We start from the raw sequence: 20,078 nt of genomic DNA, 5'->3' as shown, positions 1-20,078 counted from the left end.
TACAGCCCAGGAGCCGCAACTACTGAACTCAGGTGCCTCAGTTATAGAAGCCCGTGTGCCATAGAGCCTGTGCTCTGCGACAAGAGAAGCTGTGGCAATGAGAAGTCCATGTACTGCAGCTAGAGAGTAGCCCCAACTCACTACAACTAGAGAAAAAGACCAGGCATCAATGAAGGCCCAGCACAGCCAAAAATAAATTAATTAATTAATTAAATTATTTTTTAAAAAGTTGGTGAAAGATGAATATTTGAGATAAAATGAAAATTACCAAGATCCACATCTTCATACATGAAAGAAAATATTTATGAAATAAAATTATTTGTTGTCTGAAATTTGTTTCAAAACAATGTGTGGGAAAGGGGGAGAAAAGAGGAGTATCAGTGAAATGAAAATTGACTACCAGTTGAGATGAGCACATAGTCATTCCTCATACTGTTCTTTCTACTTGTGAAATGCTTGGAAATTTTCGTGTGTGTGTGTGTTAGTCGTTCAGTCATGTCCTACTCTTTGAGACTGTAGACTTCCAGGCTCCTCTGTCCATGGAATTCTCCAGGCAAGAATACTGGAGTTGGTAGCCATTCCCTTCTGCAGGGGATCTTCCCGACCCAGGGACTGAACCTGGTTCTCTTACATTGCAGGCAGATTCTTCACTGTCTGAACCACCACAGTGGTAAGAAAAAGTGAAAAAGATGACAGATACATTTGAGAATTTCTAGTTTCAGCAATATTGCAGAGTTAAGAGGCCCTGAAACTACTCAGCTACATAATATCTAAAAATGCTTGATAAAATATTAAAACCACTCTTATTTTTTTTTAACTTGAACTTTTTATTTTCCATTGAGGTATAGCCAATTAACAATGTTGTGATAGCTTCAGGTGAACAGTGAAAGGACTCAGCCATATATATATCCATGTATCCATTCTCCCCCAAACTCCCCTCCCATCCAGGCTGCCACATAACACTGAGCAGAGTTCCATGTGCTCTATAGTAGCACTTGTTGAAAATATTGAAGCCACTCTTAACTGATTGGATGATTCCCACTAAGATCAGAATGGAGTACACAATAGGCAGGTAAAGTAAATTTTAGAGCCTTGGATCCTCTGAGGCCTACAGTTGTCTTTATTGACGCTCTGAACTGTATTGCACAGAGGGGACAGAAGCAAAGCCTGAACTCACGTAGAATGGAAGCATAAGACCTAGATCTAAGAGAGGCGCACCCTCAAAATGGGCAAACTAAAGGTGAACCACAAGAACACGTTTCTGTCTTGGACTGGCCTATGAATGAAAGTTAAAAACAACAACAAAAAACCAACATTTTCTTGGGTTTCTACTGGCTAGATGTTACATAGTTGGGGACTCAGTCCACATATTTTGCTTGATCCAAAAGCACAAGCCTATAATTTAAAGAGTATCAGGTTAGGCACTATCCCCAGGTGCCTGAGAGAAGTAAAAATAGACTTTTCCAGATGAGCATACCCTCAAGCAGGCCTCAAAGAATTCCTGGAGACAGTCAACAAAAAGCTCATAGTAAAAAGTACAAAACTCAAGCAAGCCATAGATAGCAAACCCAGAACCACAGAGAGTTCAACTTTTATAATTAATTATCAGAATTAAACTAAAAAAATAAGTCTGCTTGAAATGCTTTTAGATTAAAAAAGGACATTGAAAACATGGATAAAAATAGGAGACTAATGATTAGGCCAATTTGAAGAGAACAAAATATTACTCCTAGAAATTAAAAAAAAAACTTACTGAAATTAAGGATTCAAATGGATAGAAAGTTAAAAGAAAGATTAATGGAAAGAAAGAGCAACCACCCCAGTATTCTTGCTTGGGAAAGCCCATGGACAGAGGAGCCTGGTGGGCTACAGTCCATGGGGTCTCAAAGAGTCGGACATGACTTAGCACTAAACAGCAACAACAGAGAATTAGTGACTGGGAGGATATGTCTGAAGAAGTTATCCAAGGTATAGCCACAGGGAGGTAAGATGTGGAAATATGAAAAGGGGATTAAAAAACAAGGAGTAGGAAGAAGGCCCATCAGACTGTTATGTGTCTTCCTGTTCCTACAATGGAGCAGCCCATTGGCTACATCCCTAGCCAGAGCTTAGCTGTACTTTTTTTTTTTTTTAATTTGGGGATTAACATGATTTATTTCATTATCAGTCTTACAAATTACTGAGGTTGGACTGTAGCCTGGATTGTAGCTTGAATTTCACACTTCTGTTGAGGAACAGTCTGTTAGTGAACAGAAGGCCGCGGAGGCGCCACAGTTCATCCAGAAGTGTTAGAGACCTTCTCAGAGGCAACAGGCGAGACCAGGCACATCACAGTCAGAGGTCCACTCCAGTGGCTCCCCCTTTATGGAGGCACAGAGCCCCCTAGAGGCACCAGCAAGGCACGATGGGCTGAGGGGCTTCACCATCAGGTGGTGTCTCTGACTCAACATCTCCATCCACACCACACACCCACAGGCACTTTCTCCCACTATCTACACTCTTTTATTTATTTTATTTTTAAAAATAGTGTATTTCTTAAAATATTATTTGGCTGTGACGGTCCTAGTTGCAGCACATGGGATCTTCAGTCTTCATTGAGGCATGCAGGATCTTTAGTGGTGGCATGTGGGGTCTAGTTCCCCAATCAGGGATCAAACCTGGACTCCCTGCATTGGGAGCGAGGAGTTTTTGCACCACTAGGGAAGTCCCACTCCACCCTTTTATAAGTGGGCAGCCTCATCCCTGCCTGGGCTTCAAGCAGAGAGCCTGGTTCCAGGCTTTTTGTCAGTGAAGTTCCCTTTATTTAGCCAAGCTCCTTACCACCATTACCTGTTTCTGGAATCAAGACCTTCAACCCACAAGCTTGGTAATTCTCACCACTTTGGGTTTCTTTCATGGAGATATTCATCTCCGTTTTGCAACTGCCTGGATTTTCTTGTTTTTCATCTTTTATTTTGATTCATTGTGACTGAGCGGGATTTTGAAGGGTGAACAAATATTTCACATTCTCTCTCCAAAGAAATTTTTTAGCAGTTTTTGCATAATCCCACTATGCTTCAGTTTCATCTTCAAGATAAAAATTTTAACAGGACCTACCTAAGGGCATTGCTGTGAAGATTAAATGAGATTTAGAAAAAACTGCACAAAACCTAAAGGCACTTAGAACGCTGCCTGGCAAGTACCAAGTACTCAATAAACATTAGCTACTATTATTGGTATTGGGGAAAGATTGAGGCTACCTTATGTTTTCCAAATATACATTATTTTATTGTCTTTATTCAACCCTGTGATATAGGTATTATTACCCTTAATTTGAGGTAAAGAAATTGAGGCACCCAAGGGTCAAATAGCAAAAGCTGTCGAGGTGAGATTAACCTTGGGTACATCTAGACTGGCTGTTGACTTTGTTATAAAATAGAATAATTAATGTATATTTCTTGGTCTAATATGGGTGATGACATGGAGAAGACTAAAATCTCATTCTGGATGAGGTTATAAGCTTTGGCTCTGTTGACATCATCTGTTATAATAGATGGCATGACAGCCAGAAGTGAAAAAAAATCTAAGGCATTATATAATGAGTGATGTGTCATTTAATGCTCATTACACTTTAACTTCAGTTGCTCCCACGAATGAATTCTTATCTCTACAGTCAACAAAATGTTATAGTAGTCAGTAAGGTATCATATGAAAAAGGTCAGTCTCAATAAACCCTTCTCCACTTTTACAACATTCAGGTCAGGGTGGATAAGCCCCTGAATTACATAAGATAAACTCACTTTTATTATTCAGTCAATAAATATGTATCACGTATCTGTTGTGTTCAAGGCTCTGAGCAAGGCAACATTTAGGAAATACACTGAGGTGGAGACATACTTTCTACTCTCGTAATTCCCTTTAGTGACCCACAAGACATTCCGGCTTCTTTGTCTCTCACATTCAATGTTTTATCTGTTACCAGGACTGTAAATTCTTCCTTTACGAGGTTTCTTTCCTCACAAATTTCTTTCCACCATAAAACTCTAGTTCAGTCTATTTGTTTCACTTCCAGACTGTTCACTGTTTTCCCACATCCGCCAGCCATCCTATACATAAACAGATTACTCTTCCTAAACACCACTTTGACAGTGTCATCCCTCTACCCTGAACTTTCAATGGTTTCTCACTCTCAAGATAAATCTGCACTCTTGGTTTGGTCTTAGGGCCTCCACATTTGACCCCAGAAGATTCTCTTATATTTCTGTTAGTATGTTTCTAAGAATACAGCCATTGAGCTACTTTTTGGTGAAGAGCTTCCATGAACAAATGCTGCATATGTGTTCTGCAATGATAAAACCTACTTAATCAACTTGTTTTAATCTAGCATCTCCTCATCTTTCTTTTCCCCATATCATGTGTTCATAAAGTTTTTTGTTTAAGTAAACTTTTAAATTGCAATATAACATACATACAGAAAAAGCAAAGAAAATCTTAAGTAAACGATTTGATGTATATTTAAAAAGTGAACATATTTGTATATCTGCCACCCTAACCTCGTTCTCTCTCTATATATATGTATACATATTTTTATATTTGTTTATTATCAATATCCCAGAAATTCCCATTATGTTCTACCCTAGTCATTGTCCCTTCCAAAGATAACTACTCATCTTACTTTAATCACTATACATGAGTTTTGTCTATTGGGGTTTTTTTTTTTTGCTTGTTTATTTTTATTGAAATATAATTGACATATAACAAATACACACACAAATATATATATGCATATATTTGACCTGAGTAACAGATATACAAGTGTGCTTACTTTGTAAATATACATCAAGCTGTTTACTTAGATTTTCTGTACATTTTCTATATGTGTATTATACTTCAATTAAAAAGTTTAAAGACTTTATAGATATGTAAAATTTAGTTTGGTGAACTCTCAACATTTAAACTTTCAGTCTATTTTTCAAGGACAAATATTACATTTTGTGCCCCACTTTCTAACTCTGCAGGTTAATTATCTGTACCTAATTATATACATTTTTCCCTCTACTATGCTTATTTTTTAGGGCTTGACTACCTCTGTGAACTTTACAACCAAATGTATTTAGTCTCTTGTCTGCTACATAAAGAAAATTATTAGAATCAAGGTGATCTGGCTTCACATCTGTCTTCAACACCACCACCACACCCTGCTCCCTCACCACTCCCTTCCCCCTCCCCCATTATGCTGTCTCTCTCTGTATTAATGCCAGCCTCTTTTCTCCATACCCATAAAAGACATTGCTAATCGGTTTTTGGTATTTCTCTTCTTTCCAAGATGGTCACTACCTTGGTAGAATCTGTGTTTATTTAGATGACCAATCCATCACCCTAGCTTTTGTGTTCTTTGATCTCAACTTAACCTTCAGTGTAGGTAGAATTCTAAAGCTCCCCTTCACCCCCCAGGGTCCAAGTGTCCCCTGGTCACTTAACCAAGCATTAATCCAGGAACTGCTCTGAGAAATTCTGAAGTTGTGACTGAAGTTCCAAATGAGTTCACCCCAAAATAGTAAAATTATCTAGACGGGCCTGATGTAATCACACAAGCCCTTTGAAAAGAGGGTGATGAAATCCGAGAGAAGTTTGAGGACATGCTTTGAGACAGAGAGGAGTCACATGAGAAGAAATGTGGGCAGCCTGAAGAAGATGGTTGACTGTCAGCAAGGAAACAGGGACCTCAGTCCTAAAACTACAAAGAAATGGATTCTGCCAACAATCCGTTCTTAGCAGATTCTTCAGATGGAAGTCTTCAGATAAGAATCCACCTGACCGATACTTTGATTTGGATGCATGCTAGCCTAAGCAGAGCCCAGCCTAGCCCACCTAGATTCCTGACCTCCAGAATTGTGAAATAATAAATGAGTGTTGCTTTAAGATGCTAAAATGATGCCAAGTTCTTACTCAGCACTAGAAGACAGATATACCTTTCTTCCATTTCTGTAATTCTACTGTCACGTTCAAACCATGGGACCTTGTCAAGCATGGATTGCTAATATAATATGCCAGTTTCCAATTCAGTGACTTCACCCTCTGGTTTCAGCTCTTCAGCCTCCAAGTGACCCTAATTTAGATCCCCTTACCACCTCTATCTTCCTGCCTTCACTTTTCTGTGATGAATCACTTAACCTGCTCAAACTCTCGCTCTATTTTTCTATTGCCTTACCCACCCAGCAAAACCACATCCTCAAATTTATTCAGCCTTCTAACCTGCTCTAGCTTTACTTCTCTGTGACTGGGGAAGTCATGCCCATTTGTAACTCTGATGTCACCACATTTATAGAATCCAGTCTTAGGAGTCTTGGTGCCCGGCAATCTCTCTTTAGGTCCCTTGGAAGAAACACTTTTCGTCTACCAATTTAGGTCTAGTGGTGGTGGGGCAGGAGCTGAAAGTTAATTGACAACAGATTAAAGGAAAAAAGATAAGGTCCTGGGGTTTATAGACCAGTTTAATAGGGGAAAGTGGGGTGGGGAGAAAGGGATTCTATGGGAAAACAAAAGACTTAGGAAAGACAAGTAGGCTTTTAGGGAAAGAAGCAAAGATATCTCTTTCAATTTTCTCTCTGTTCCCTAATTAAAACATTTATCTACATAAGGACACATCTTGACTCCCTCCCCTTTTGTCACAACTTAAAATATATAATATTTGCTTTTCTTTTCTAATTCCTCTAAATTCTAAATCTATTCTGTTTTCTAAGTTACCTGATAAACCACCTTTTCTTCTTTATGGCTTGTCTTCTTGGCATGCACACCTATTCTGGCCTAATTTAAACCAAACAAGAAATATTTTCTCTGAGCCCCAAGATACTCTTTCGAAATACTGCTTTCTCTCACCTTCCTTTTATAGTGAGACTTTTGGAAAGTGTTGTTTATACCCTGTTTCTATTCAGAAACTAACTGTTCTCTCACTGAATTGATCAAAAGCCCCTGGTAGCTGATAAGCAGAGCCATGGTGGGGGGTCATGGTGCATACAACCTCTTGCACTGGTTTTTATTTTCTTCAACTTAAGTAGTAGTGAAAATAAATACACTGGGAGCCAATACAGATATTATATTCCCAAATGCCCCCAGGGCTATAATAAGCCCTGCCTGACACCTGACATCTCACATGCTAGGAAAGTAATGCTTAAAATTCTCCAAGCCAGGTTTCAACAGTACATGAACCATGAATTTTCAGATGTTCAAGCTGGTTTTAGAAAAGGCAGAAGAACCAGAGATCAAAATGCCAACATCCGTTGGATCATCAAAAAAGCAAGAGAGTTCCAGAAAAACATTTTCTTCTGCTTTATTGACTATGCTAAAGCCTTTGACTGTGTGGATCACAACAAACTGGAAAATTCTGAAAGAGATGGGAATACCAGACCACCTGACCTGCCTCTTCAGAAATCTGTATGCAGGTCAGGAAGCAACAGTTAGAACTGGACATGGAACAACAGACTGGTTCCAAATAGGAAAAGGAGTACGTCAAAGCTGTATATTGTCATCCTGCTTATTTAACTTATATGCAGAGTACATCATGAGAAATGCTGGGCTGGAGGAAGCACAAGCTGGAATCAAGATTGCTGGGAGAAATATCAACCTCAGATATGCCGATGACACCACCTTTATGGCAGAAAGTGAAGAAGAACTAGAGAGCCTCTTGATGAAAGTGAAAGAGGAGAGTGAAAAAGCTGGCTTAAAGCTCAACATTCAGAAAACGAAGATCATGGCATCTGGTCCCATCACTTCATGGCAAATAGATGGGGAAACAGTGGAAACAGTGGCAGACTTCATTTTTGTGGCCTCCAAAATCACTGCAGATGGCGACTGCAGCCATGAAATTAAAAGACGCTTACTCCTTGGAAGAAATGTTATGACCAATAGCATATTAAAAAGCAGAGACATTACTTTGCCATCAAAGGTCCATCTAGTCAAGGCTATGGTTTTTCCAGTAGTCATGTATGGATGTGAGAGTTGGACTATAAAGAAAGCTGAGTGCTGAAGAATTGATACTTTTGAACTGTGGTGTTGGAGAAGACTCTTGAGAGTCCCTTGGACTGCAAGGAGAGCCAACCAGTCAATCCTAAATGAAATCAGTCCTGAATGTCATTGGAAGGACTGATGTTGAAGCTGAAACTCCAATACTTTGGCTACCTGATGTGAAGAAGTGACTCATTTGCAAAGACCTTGATGCTGGGAGAGATTGAAGGTGGGAGGAGAAGTGGACAACAGAGGATGAGATGGTTGGATGGCATCACCGACTCAATGGACATGGATTTGAGTAAATTCCAGGAATTGGTGGTAGACAGGGAGGCCTGGTGTGCTGCAGTCCATGGGGCTGCAAAGAGTCAGACATGACTGAGCGACTGGACTGAACTGACACCTGAATTTGCTAAGGGGGAACTGTGTTCACCACTTGGAGAACACACTAAGGAATGGGCCAAGTCCTTACCACTTCCTTGCAGTTGGCAGCCAGGCAAGCAGATAGAGAGAGCTCAGGGGGGCTGGGAGAGGTTTGGAGGATATTAAGAATTCTATGAGAAGGATGAAGAGAGCTTCTTATAGGTCCATATAAGAGCTTTGATAATAGGGTTGCCTGATTGATGGCATTATAGGCCCAGGAAGTTTGTACCTCCATACAAGCAAACACCCTTCACTGGTGTGATGATTGGAAAGGAATATTAGGCTCCCTCCCTGCCCCCACTGCAAAATCTCCCAGTTATTTTTAGAGTTTTCAAAAGGGCAGCTCAAGTGATTTTATGAATAAGACTATTGGCTTCCTTCCTGAAGGCATTTTTTCTGAATCATCTAGTTATGCCTATGTGCACTGCCTACAAAAACCCATGGTGACACCTCGGCCCTTCTGGTGATCATTTAAGATCGCCAATGATACCACTCTAATGGCCAAAAGCAAAGAGCCTCTTGATGAGGGTGAAAGAGGAGAATGAAAAAGCTGGCTTAAAATTTAACATTCAAAAAACTAAGATCGTGGTATCCAGTACCATCACTTCGTGGCAAATAGATCAGGAAAAAATGTAAATAGTGGCAGATTTTATTTTCTTGGGCTCCAAAATCATTGTGAATGGTGACTGCAGCCATGAAATTAAAAGAAATGTGCTCCTTGAAAGAAAGGCTATGACAAACCTAGACAGCATATTAAAAAGCAGAGATATCACTTTGTGAACAAAGGTCCATATAGTCAAAGCTATGATTTTTCCAATAGTCTGATGCTGAGAAAGATTGAGGGCAGGAGGAGAAGGGGGAGACAGAGGATGAGATGGCTGGATGGCACCACCGACTGAGACATGAGTTTGGGCAAACTTCAGGAGATAGTAAAAGACTGGCAAGCCTGATGTGCTGTAGTTCATAGGGATGCAAGGAATCAGATATGGCTTAGCTACTGAACAGCATCAATGATATGTGTGTTAAAGGTGTGAACTCCAGTTGACCTCAGAGTTTTCAGTTGGGAAATCCTGACTTTGATAAGTCTACGATTTGACTGTAAGGCATATAATATGACTATGACTTCAAGGGCAGAGTCAAATGGGACTGAGCACAAAGCAGCCTTAAATTGTTGGGAGACTGAATTTGGCACCAACTTTTTGTGGGAAATTTAGCTATATGTATTAAAAATGTTTAAATGAGCATACCTTTTGCCTCAGCAATTCCCTGTCTGGAATTTACCTGAGTGTGTGTGTAATGACAGAGCTTATAAAGATATTTTGGGAATAATAGGAAGATTGGTTAAAGTACATAACAAACACAATACCATGTGCCCATTAAATATAAAGTTGTAGAAAGATTTTGAATGACAGGGAACCATGTCATTCCATGAACCATGAACATGTTGCAAAATAGCAGTTTTACAAAATATTAATAGTAATAGCTACCATCTAGTGTGTGTGTGCACGTTCAATTATGCCGACTCTCCACAAAGCCCGCCAGGCTTCCCTGTTCATAGAATTTTCCAGGCAAGAGTACTGGCATGGGTTGCTGTTTCCTACTCCAGGGGAGCTCCTGACCCAGGGATTGAACCTTGGTCTCTTGCCTCTCCTGCATTCAGTTCAGTTCAGTCACTCAGTCGTGTCCGACTGTTTGCGACCCCATGGACTGCAGCACACCATGCCTCCTTGTCCATTACCAACTCCCAGAGTTTACTCAAACTCATGTCCATTGAGTTGGTGATGCCATCCAACTATCTCATCCTCTGTCATCCCCTTCTCCTCCTGCCCTCAATCTTTCCCAGCATCAGGGTCTTTTCAAATGAGTCAGCTCTTCGTATCAGGTGGCCAAAGTATTGGAGACTCAGCTTCAACATCAGTCCTTCCAATGAACACTCAGGACTGCTTTTCTTTAGGATGGACTCCTGCATCGGCCAGCGGATTCTTCATCACTGAGGTACCTAGGAAGCCCCAGCATCTATTAAGTGCTATCTAATGACACTACATACATTATCAGTGCTTTACACACATTATCTCATTTAATGTAACTATCCTGAGAGAGCCTTTCCCCTGATTACCAATAACCACTTAAAGACTAAGGAACTAGTTCAGGTCTCCAGGGTTTGGGAGAGCCAGAATTCAGACACAGACTATCTGACTCCAGAGATGATGATGTTCATCCCTGTACTTTGTATACAAGCCCATTTTTGTTTTTTAAGAAAATATGTATGCAGAGAAAAAGACTAAAAGCAGATGGTTTGTGGCTGATGGGTACAGATTTTCATCTATTTCTTGATATGTAATAACAGAGGGACAAAAAGCTTAGTTAAATGGAAAGGAAAGACTGTTAGATTAAGAACACATCTAGGGACTTCCCTGGTGGTCTAGTGGTTAAGACTCCGTGCTCCCACTGCAGGAAGCATTGGTTCGATCCCTGCCCGGAACTAAGATCTTCATTGGCCGAAACAGTGGGTGCTGTGGGGTCAAAAAAAGAGAGAACACACTTAGTAGTTGTCCCAATAACCAGGCACTATGAATACTGGGCAGTTATTTTGTTCAGAGAGGGTGAGCAGAGGGCAGTGGTCTGAGAAATTGAGTCTCCATTTATCCTCCTAACTTTTGACCTTGTGCAAGATGGCCTCATTCGGACCAGGTGGGTCATCTTAAAATTAGGAAGGTAGTCTTTAGGTTCCTTCCTCCCTAATATCTGTTACCTAAAATACCCAAACACTAAATGAGAAAACAGGCATTTGAAAATAGTTGATTTTGTTCAGTCTCTAAGTTGTGTCTGACTCTTTCTGACTCCATGGACTGCAGCCGACCAGGCTCCTCTGTCCATGGAATTCTCCTGCAAGAAGATTGAGTGGGTTGCCATTTCCTTCTCCAGGGGCTCTTTCTGACCCAGGGATCAAACCTGTGCCTCCTGCTTGCAGGTGGATTCTTTACTACTAAGTAGGCAAATTCTTTACCACTGAGCCACCTGTGAAGCTTAGCCCAAAATAAAATGTTAACTTAAAAGTTAAAACGACTCATTTCTTTACAATGCAATGCAATTGTGAAATGCTGGCTTTAATCTTAAATTTTCGAACAGAATTTGATGGCAATGATCCGCTTGAGAAAGCATTAGGAAGAGGTTATGAACTCTTTTCCTGAATCTGCACACTCTCATAGCTTTTCTACACGATCAGACTATTGAACAGATGCATGTATTACAGGATTGTGAGGAACATATTTAAACTATTCGTTGTAATACTTTCTTTTTTTTAAACTATTCGTTGTAATATTTTCATTCAAAAAGTTTTGTTTACCCCTCCGGACACCCTTAGATTCAGTTCCTGATTTTATTGGCCCTGGGGCGCAGGGACCTCATTTCTCAGAAGCTCATTCATTAGAGACTGCCTACTTGCCCTGGGGGTGGACAATATGTGTGACAGGAAAAAACCTCCGTGCCAGGGTCCCCTGGTACTTAGGGGTGTGGGACTCTGGCAGTGGCCAAATCCGCTCAGGCCAGACCAGGTATTGATCCGCTCGGGGTAGCATTTTCTGGTCTCCAGGGGTACTCCCCACTATTTCATACCAGCTCGGGAAGCAGAAGTTGTAGCTTTGTCCCCGCGAGCCCAGGAACAGTCTTCTCCCTGACCCCTTCCCCGAGGCCGGGTGACGGTCAGGTCCAGTACCTGGCGGGGTCCACTAATGACACTAGCGTGCTCTCAGCCCAGACGCCGGGAGCTTATCGCAGCCAGGCAGGCAGCGCCACGCCTTTCACGGGCCCTCGGGCATCGACCCCGAGGGAGCCGGGGCGCGAGGGAGGGGCCGCTGCGGGCGCCGTCCGGGTCAGCAGTCTAAAGTTTGCCAAGTGAAGCTGCAGCCTGTGCTGCCTGCGCTCGCTCGTCGGCCCCAGACCGCCGGCTCGCCGCCCACTCTCTCCGACGTGACGGTAACCCGGGGCCAGTGCCTTCCCAGGTCAGCCGCTGCGCCGGTGAGTGCGGGACGCTAGGGGGCCGCGCGGGCGCGCGGGCGCGCGGGCGCGGTGGGTGGGCTGCCGCCGGGGCCGTGGGCGTCGGTCCCGGCAAGTCGCCCCCGGCCGGGCTCTGCAGCCAGCGCGGACTGTGTCCTGAATCCCGCGCCGTCCCGAGCGCGAGTCCCGAGCGCGCGAGACGCTAGAGGGAGTCCCCGGCGGTCAGACAGGGACTGGGGAGACGCTGGAAGGAGGAAAGGAGCCAGGGAGTTTTTGTAAAAGCCTTTCACCATTTAGGAACACTGTACGGATGCCTGATGTCATTGTTAAGTAGGAGCTGCTTCCGTAGGATATATTTGGAGGGTCCGGCTGACTCAGCGTTTTATATAAATGATTGTTCGTGCTCTGCCTCTGAGCACAACAGCTCCTGAGATTGAAGCCCTCGGTTACAACTGAACCGCTAACTGAGTGAGTAAATTGTGAAAACCGTTTGGAATATGTGGCATGAAAGGTTCGTGGCTATTGCGTGTGCGTTTGGTAGGCAATAGAAAACTGTACAATTGAAATGACTGGGTTTTAATTATTCACTCTCAGTTTCATTTGAAAGTGAGTATGAAACAGACTGAAAATTTAGACTCCCCCCTCCCCGCCTCGACCCTCCAAGAAAACAGCTCCTTGGTGCAACCGATTTCGTGTCTGGTACTGTGTGTCGAAGATTCATGCTTTTGAACTATGGTGTTGGAGAAGACTCTTGAGAGCCCCTTGGACTGCAAGGAGATCCAACCAGTCCATCCTGAACGAGATCAGTCCTGGGTGTTCATTGGAAGGACTGATGCTGAAGCTGAAACTCCAGTACTTTGGCCACCTCATGAGAAGAGTTGACTCACTGGAAAAGACCCTGATGCTGGGAGTGATTGGGGGCAGGAGGAGAAGGGGACGACAGAGGCTGAGATGGCTGGATGGCATCACCGACTCGGTGGACATGGGTTTGAGTAAGCTCCGGGAGTTGGTGATGGACAGGGAGGCCTGGCATGCTGCAATTCATGGGGTCGCAAAGAGTCAGACACGACTGAGCGACTGAACTGAACTGAACTGAGTGTGTGTTAGCCAGTTGGTAAAACTCTTACCTTTCCCCAAATGTATGATATTGCATAGATAAAATGTTACTGAGTATGGAGGTAGCAGAGAAACTTGTTAATATTGGTACCTTTAAAGGGATTAGCCGATATATTCTATGCCTATTTTTTCTTCCTAGGACATAAAGTTTGTCCACAACTTTGGTTGGTGTGCTAAAGCGTTACTGAGCTGCCTTTTGTAATTTATCTGTGGATAGTTGACTCAGTGATTAACTTCAAAAAATTAACCAGCTTATTAAAAATACTTACTAAAAATGCTGCTGAAGTTAGAATACAGAAAAATATATTACCAAAAAAGTTAGATTGTAAATCTAGAAAACAGTTAAAAAAAATACCCATGATGTTGCTTCATTTGATTTTCTCACTCACTGGTAGAAATATAAAAGCTCATTCCACTTTCAGGAAAAAAAAGATTTATAGTAACAAATGCTTATTGGTCATCTTTGTTCTGGACCCTGAACATTTAGCTAGAACTCCTTTAAGTGCTGTTGCATTAAAATAATATTAAAATACACTTACAGCCAAAATCAATTTCTACATTTATTTGTGTTAAGCATTCATGAGCTTTTGAGGCAAGCCTAAGTATTACAAATGGAAAGGGAAATGCACCACGAAAAGAGTTAGTGTCGGGGAATACATTTGAATGTATGTGGACAGCAAATTAAAGTTATATCTTGGAAGCTAGAATAAAAATGGACCAATCAGTCACACAATTCAGTGAGGACAAAGGCAGGAAATATACACGAGCTCCTTAGAGAGGCTTTTCCTGGCATCTACGTCTGAGGGAAATGTCTTATATCCCAGAAGCTACAGCCGAGACTGAAGTATAGCGGTGGGAGAGTCTCCTGTGTGCTCACCCATAGTACATGCAATCGTGCATTTTCTAGAACTGCTTGCTGTAGTTGTCATTCTGCTTACCGTAAGTATTGTGAGAAACACTCGTAGGATGCTAAGCCTCTATGGTCCCACATGCTGTGGTTTGATAGTTTGGGAATAAATCTGGATTTTATAGAGGGGCAGGTAGACCTCATGTCTTCAGATACTCTGTGTCTCTCAGGCATTTCTGACAGAAGTTTGGTATCAGTTGAAGGTTATATCAAGTGAGAAGTTTTATTCTTTGTTGCTTACTGGGGTTAGAGGTTAAGGTTGAGCTCTATTAGTGAAACTTAAAGAACCTGAATGACCATCCTTGATACAGGATATATAGGTCTGTGCTATGCTGTGTTTAGTCGCTCAGTCATGTCTGACTCTTTGCGACCTCATGGACTGTAGCCTGCCAGGCTCTTCTGTCCTTGGAGATTCTTCAGGCAAGAATACTGGAGTGGGTTTCCATGCCCTCCTCCAGGGGGTCTTCCCAACCCAGGGATTGAACCGATGTCTTCCTCATTGCAGGTGGATTCTTTACTGTCTGAACCACCAGAGAAGCCCAAGAATACTGGAGTGGGTATCCTATCCCTTCTCTGGGAACCCTATTCTGACCCAGGAATCAACCAGGGTCTCCTGCATTGCAGGTGGATTCTTTACCAGCTGAGCTACCAGGGAAGCCCATATAGGTCTACAGTAAGCTAAAGTTTATCCTTTTAAAAAATCAGTTCTGAGTTCAGGATGTGAACCAATAATGATGGAGTATCTAGATGAATTAGGCTTCATAGTTTTTTTTTTCTTTCCAACAGCAGTTTTATGAGATCTAATTCACATATCATACAGTTCATACCTACTTAAAGTGTACATTCTCTGCAGTCTTCACATTTTCATCATTCTCGCCCCTAACAACCAATTAACACTCACTCCTTCTTCTCACCATAATCCCTTTAACCCCTGTAGTTTTTTGGAAACCAGTGTTCTGCTTCACAAGGAGACTGTTAGAAAGTGGACATCTAATTTTTGAGCCACATACTTAGCTTGTTTATAGAAATAAGTAAAATATTCAGAGAATCGTAGCATTGAAAGTTAGTGGTGTTCTGTTGTTTAAAATGAGGTGGGTGGGTGTGCTTGCAGCAGAAGTGCTGCCTGCATCCCAATTCCAGTGAAGAAGTTTTGTTTTTGGCAAGAAGGGTGGAATGAAATCTTAAAACTCCATTGAAAATGCTGATTACTAGCTCAGTCCCTTTGCAACTGAAAAGACCTGTTACTCTTTAGAGCAATGGTTGGCTGGAAATTACTGCTTAGATGCAGTCAGCAGTAGGTAGTTCTCTGTCATTTCACAGGATTTAAGTTCTTATCTGGAAGCAAAAAAACGAAAGTCTCTAGAACGCAGCAAGCCCTGTTAGCTCCCTCTGAAGATACTTGAGCTGAGTGTCTTACAAGGAAAGAGGAAAGATTGCCTGAGGGGGTACCCAAACTTCAGATGTTTTGTACAGGAGACCTGTTTCTTCTCTTCTCGTCCTGCTGCGTGGGCAGTTCTACGCTGACCACACCCTGACTTCACCCTGCTGCTGCTGCTGCTAAGTCGCTTCAGTCGTGTCCGACTCTGTGCGACCCCATAGACGGCAGCCCACCGGGCTCCCCCATCCCTGGGATTCTCCAGGCAAGAACACTGGAGTGGGTTGCCATTTCCTTCTCCAATGACTTCACCCTAGAGGAGTGAAAAGAAGGGACACAAAAGGTAGAGGGACCACACAGAATCCTTAGAAAGGGAGAATAAAGTATTTCATTTTACAACTTTTCCTCTACCATCCCATATTAGTTTGGAATGCCATATGAGAGTTGGACCATAAAGAAGACTGAGCACTGAAAAATTGATGCTTTCAAAATGTGGTGTTGGAGAAGACTCTTGAGAGTCCCTTGGACTGTAAGGAGATCAAACCAGTCAATCCTAAAGGAAATCAACCCTGCATATCCATTGGAAGGACTGATGCTGAAGCTGAAGTTCCAATTCTTTGGCCGCCTGATGTGAAGAACAGACTGGTGTGCCTGCAGTCCATTGGATCGCCAAGAGTCAGACACAATGGAGCAACTGAACAGAATTGAAATTAAAAAAATTTTGAGAAGCTGAAGCAGTAGCTATATTTTCCATCGCACTTTTCTCCAATACTTTGGCCACCTGATGTGAAGAACGAACTCATTGGAAAAGACCCTGATGCTGGGAAAGAGGGCAGGAGGAGAAGGGGGTGACAGATGAGATGGCTGGATGGCATCATCGATTCAATGAATGTGAATTTGAGCAAATTCTGGGAGATAGTAAAGGACAGGGAAGCCTGGCGGATTGCAGTCCATGTGGTCGCAAAGACTTGGACATGACGATGACTGAACAGCAACAACAAAGACTAAATTACCAGGTTTTCAGAATTAATAAAAGGAAATGGGCATTAACTGGTGAATGCTTGCTGTCTGCAGGTGTTTTTTATATTTATTCTCATTTTTTGTTCATACCAAGCCTTTTATGGAGGTATTAGAGTTTCGTACTTACAGAGGAGGAGGCAGAGAATTGACAGGGTTATTTATTACCAGGACAAAGTACTTTATTAAAGTTCACCAACCCTTTCTTTTTTTTTTTTTAAACTTAGCCTGGTCATTTGTTTCACATTTTCTTTCCATGTTCACAGAACGACACAGTTCATTGTAAAGGCGTGCAGGGACAATGAAAAGAGCCTGTGAGAGCAGGGAGGCCCAGACCTACCTAACTTGGGTCTAGTCACTGTGCCATGAAATCTCTTCATCTCTCTGGACCACAGTTTCTTCATGGGACTAAAGAATTTAGGAATTTGAGCAAGAGTGGTCTGATTTTATTTAAGGAGTCCAGAAGTGGAATATGGGTTAGTAGAAATTGCCAGAATAGTAGTAAGTGTTAGGTATGCTGAGAATTCTTAGTATTTTTATGTGATCCGACAACAAAGGATTCTGCAAACCATCTATTTTGATTTAGAATCTTTCTGATCCATTTCTCCTTATCATAATATAGGGAGACTGTTATATGTCTTTCTAGGCTATCTCATATGATATTAATAGTTACCCCAAATAAACATACATACTTCAGAAACCTAAAGTAGCAGGCTAACTGTAGTTAGAAACCTAATAGTATCATTTCAGTTATCGCTTCAATCTAATAATACTGTTATTATCATGCCAAACCATTCACTGCTTCCATCTGGAATCTAAGCTATGAGTATAATCCATTTGACATGTGCAATGTTTATACCCAGCTATTACTAGCAACCTAGGGCCAGGTGACTCATTACATTTGCTACAGTGTATGTGCTGTTTAACTCTTTCCTCTAGCTACAAGCTATTCCTTGTGTTCTGATTTCATACTTAGATATATACCTTCCCTCTCCCCCAGTGAGATATGTTCTATCTAGCCTCCTAGAATGCCACCCCTACCCAGAAGTAAATTCAAATGGTTTGAATTTTTCAACAAAAATAAAATTGCTATTCTCTCCCTCTATAATATGAGAAACTAGGAAAAGAGATCTTTGGTGCATTAGTCTTTATAAAACAATGCTTTTCCAAATATATACAGCTGCGGCTGGGTTGCATAGGTCTTGACGAGGAAGTTTTAAAGAATAAAGATGGCAGTTTAAGTCTAATATTACATTAGCATTATAAACATTGAAAAATATTGGGGTTATTATTTTTTTAATTTTTAATTTTAGAATCATTTTTAGACTTACTTAAATGTTGTAGTAAACGGTACAGAGAGTTCCTATAACATCTTATGTAACTATAGTACCATTGTTGAAACTAAACTATAAACTTATTTGGATTTCATCAGCTTTTCGCTATCTTTTTTTCTATTCAGGATCCAGCCTCAGAGCTCACATTGCATTTGATTGTTGTATATCCTTAATTTCCTTCAAACTATGACAACTCCTCAACCTTCTATTGTTTTTCCTGACCTTGACACTTATAATGAATACTGTTCAGTTATTTTGTAGAATGTCTTGCAATTAATACTGGATATTTTCTCATGATTAGATTGAAGTTATGCATTTTAGGAAGAAATTGGAGAAGGAAATGGCAACCCACTCCAGTATTCTTGCCTGGAAAATCCCACGGATGGAAAAGCCTGGCAGGTTACCGTCCATAGGGTGACAAAGAGTCGGACATGACTGAGCAACTTCACTTTCACTAGAAGTAATCCCAGTGCATCATATCAGGGGTACATGATGTCTTATTACTGATGTAAACTGATGTAAACTCTGGTTAAGTGCTGTTTGTCAGGTCCCTGATGGTTAACATTTTTCCTTTTGTATTTAATATATATCATGGGAGAGAAACTTGGGCCTTGCAAATATCCTGTTTCTCCTTAAGTCTTTATTCACTAGTTTTAGGCCATTGGTGTAACTGGATGTATATGGTACTGTGTTGTTCTAACAGTGACTTAAAGATTGTTTTTCTCATTACTTCTCTTTATTAATGAGAATTTTATAAGCAAGAGCTGTTCCTTCATTTATTTATTCAACTGTATAAATATAGACTCATGGATATTTATTTTATTGTGTAAGTTATAATTCAATACAGTCATTATTTAATTGCTGATCAAATGGTTCTACCATTGGCCACTGGCAGCTCTTCTTTCAGGTTGGCCCCTGTGCCCTTTTGACATACCACCTCCCCTCCCTTTTAAAAAAGCATTTCCTTGCTTTCTGGTATCATGAAATGCTCCAGGCTCATTTTTCTATTTTCCATGCCCCGACCCTGGCATCAACCATTTTTCCAAGGCACTCTGTTTCCTTGTTTTGGAGGCTGTTATTATAAGAAACTAAGATCTGGGTACTAGGTGTGTTACTGAAGTTGCTTTGAACTTTTTAAGTTTCATAGATTTGTGACTTAGCAAATGCACATCTACAGGAGGAGTAATGCTTTAAATTTCAAAGACTCTAGAGACCATAGTGCCAATTTGCACTCAGTCTCTTATGAGAAAGAAATAAAATTGGAAGGGCTAGAATTTTAAAAGTTCCCAGTTTTTCTCAAATGAAGACCTGTAAGTGTTTATAAATCAAGTAGCATAAACACATTAATTTTTATTTACTCAGGCTCTGGTAAGAAAGTAGCTTGTTATTTACTGACTGTATGTGAAGGGGAGATATGCATAGATTATATCTTTCAGAAATGCAAAATTTCTTTAAATGAATTGTGAGATCCTGGCCCCCACTTCCCCACACGACAAAGATTTCTGGGTAAGTCTTTGAGCCTACTTTCTCATTCTGAAAAGAAAGGTTTTAGGCAAGATTTTCATTTCTCTTGTCTCTTAGTGGGCTCAGAGGACCCGTTAATATTCAGAAATTATGGACCCTTTCTCTATATTTTAGTTATAATTTTAGTGTGTGTTTATTGGTTCACTGGTTTAAAAGATTCAGTTTAATTTCAGATCTGATTTATGTTCATCATGCCAGCTTACTTTTAATATTGAAATTTACTCAGTTAAACTTTATTTTAATCTCAGCCAATCCAGACCATGTACAGAAGTCTTTTCTAAGGGTTCTATTTCCACAAACCTTCTTTAACTTTCTTTTTACTGTTAGGTTTTCTCCTATGCTTTTCCTTTCTCTCTCTCTAGGATAAAATTACTTTCTTTTCCCTCAACAAATTGTATTTTCA

General features: G+C 41.1%; 1 protein-coding gene across 6 annotated transcripts in view; it reads left to right on the top strand.

The window, feature by feature from the left end:
* ABCG2 (ATP binding cassette subfamily G member 2 (Junior blood group)) overlaps positions 1-20,078 on the top strand; it is a 136,432-nt gene that overhangs the window by 52,385 nt on the left and 63,969 nt on the right. Inside the window, exon 1 of one of the 6 annotated variants that reach the window (XM_043438603.1) lies at positions 12,274-12,423. The exons of 3 other annotated variants lie outside the window; for them this stretch is intronic. The gene's annotated coding sequence lies outside the window, so the exon portion shown is untranslated. Of the gene's footprint in view, positions 1-12,273; positions 12,424-12,490; positions 12,871-20,078 lie in introns of those variants that run through there. 2 more of the 6 variants (XM_043438608.1, XM_043438606.1) reach the window with 2 other exon arrangements.

Source organism: Cervus canadensis, chromosome 19, assembly GCF_019320065.1.
Source record: "Cervus canadensis isolate Bull #8, Minnesota chromosome 19, ASM1932006v1, whole genome shotgun sequence".
NCBI classification, from domain to species: Eukaryota; Metazoa; Chordata; class Mammalia; order Artiodactyla; family Cervidae; genus Cervus; species Cervus canadensis.
This window is presented reverse-complemented; position numbering and strand designations above follow the sequence as displayed.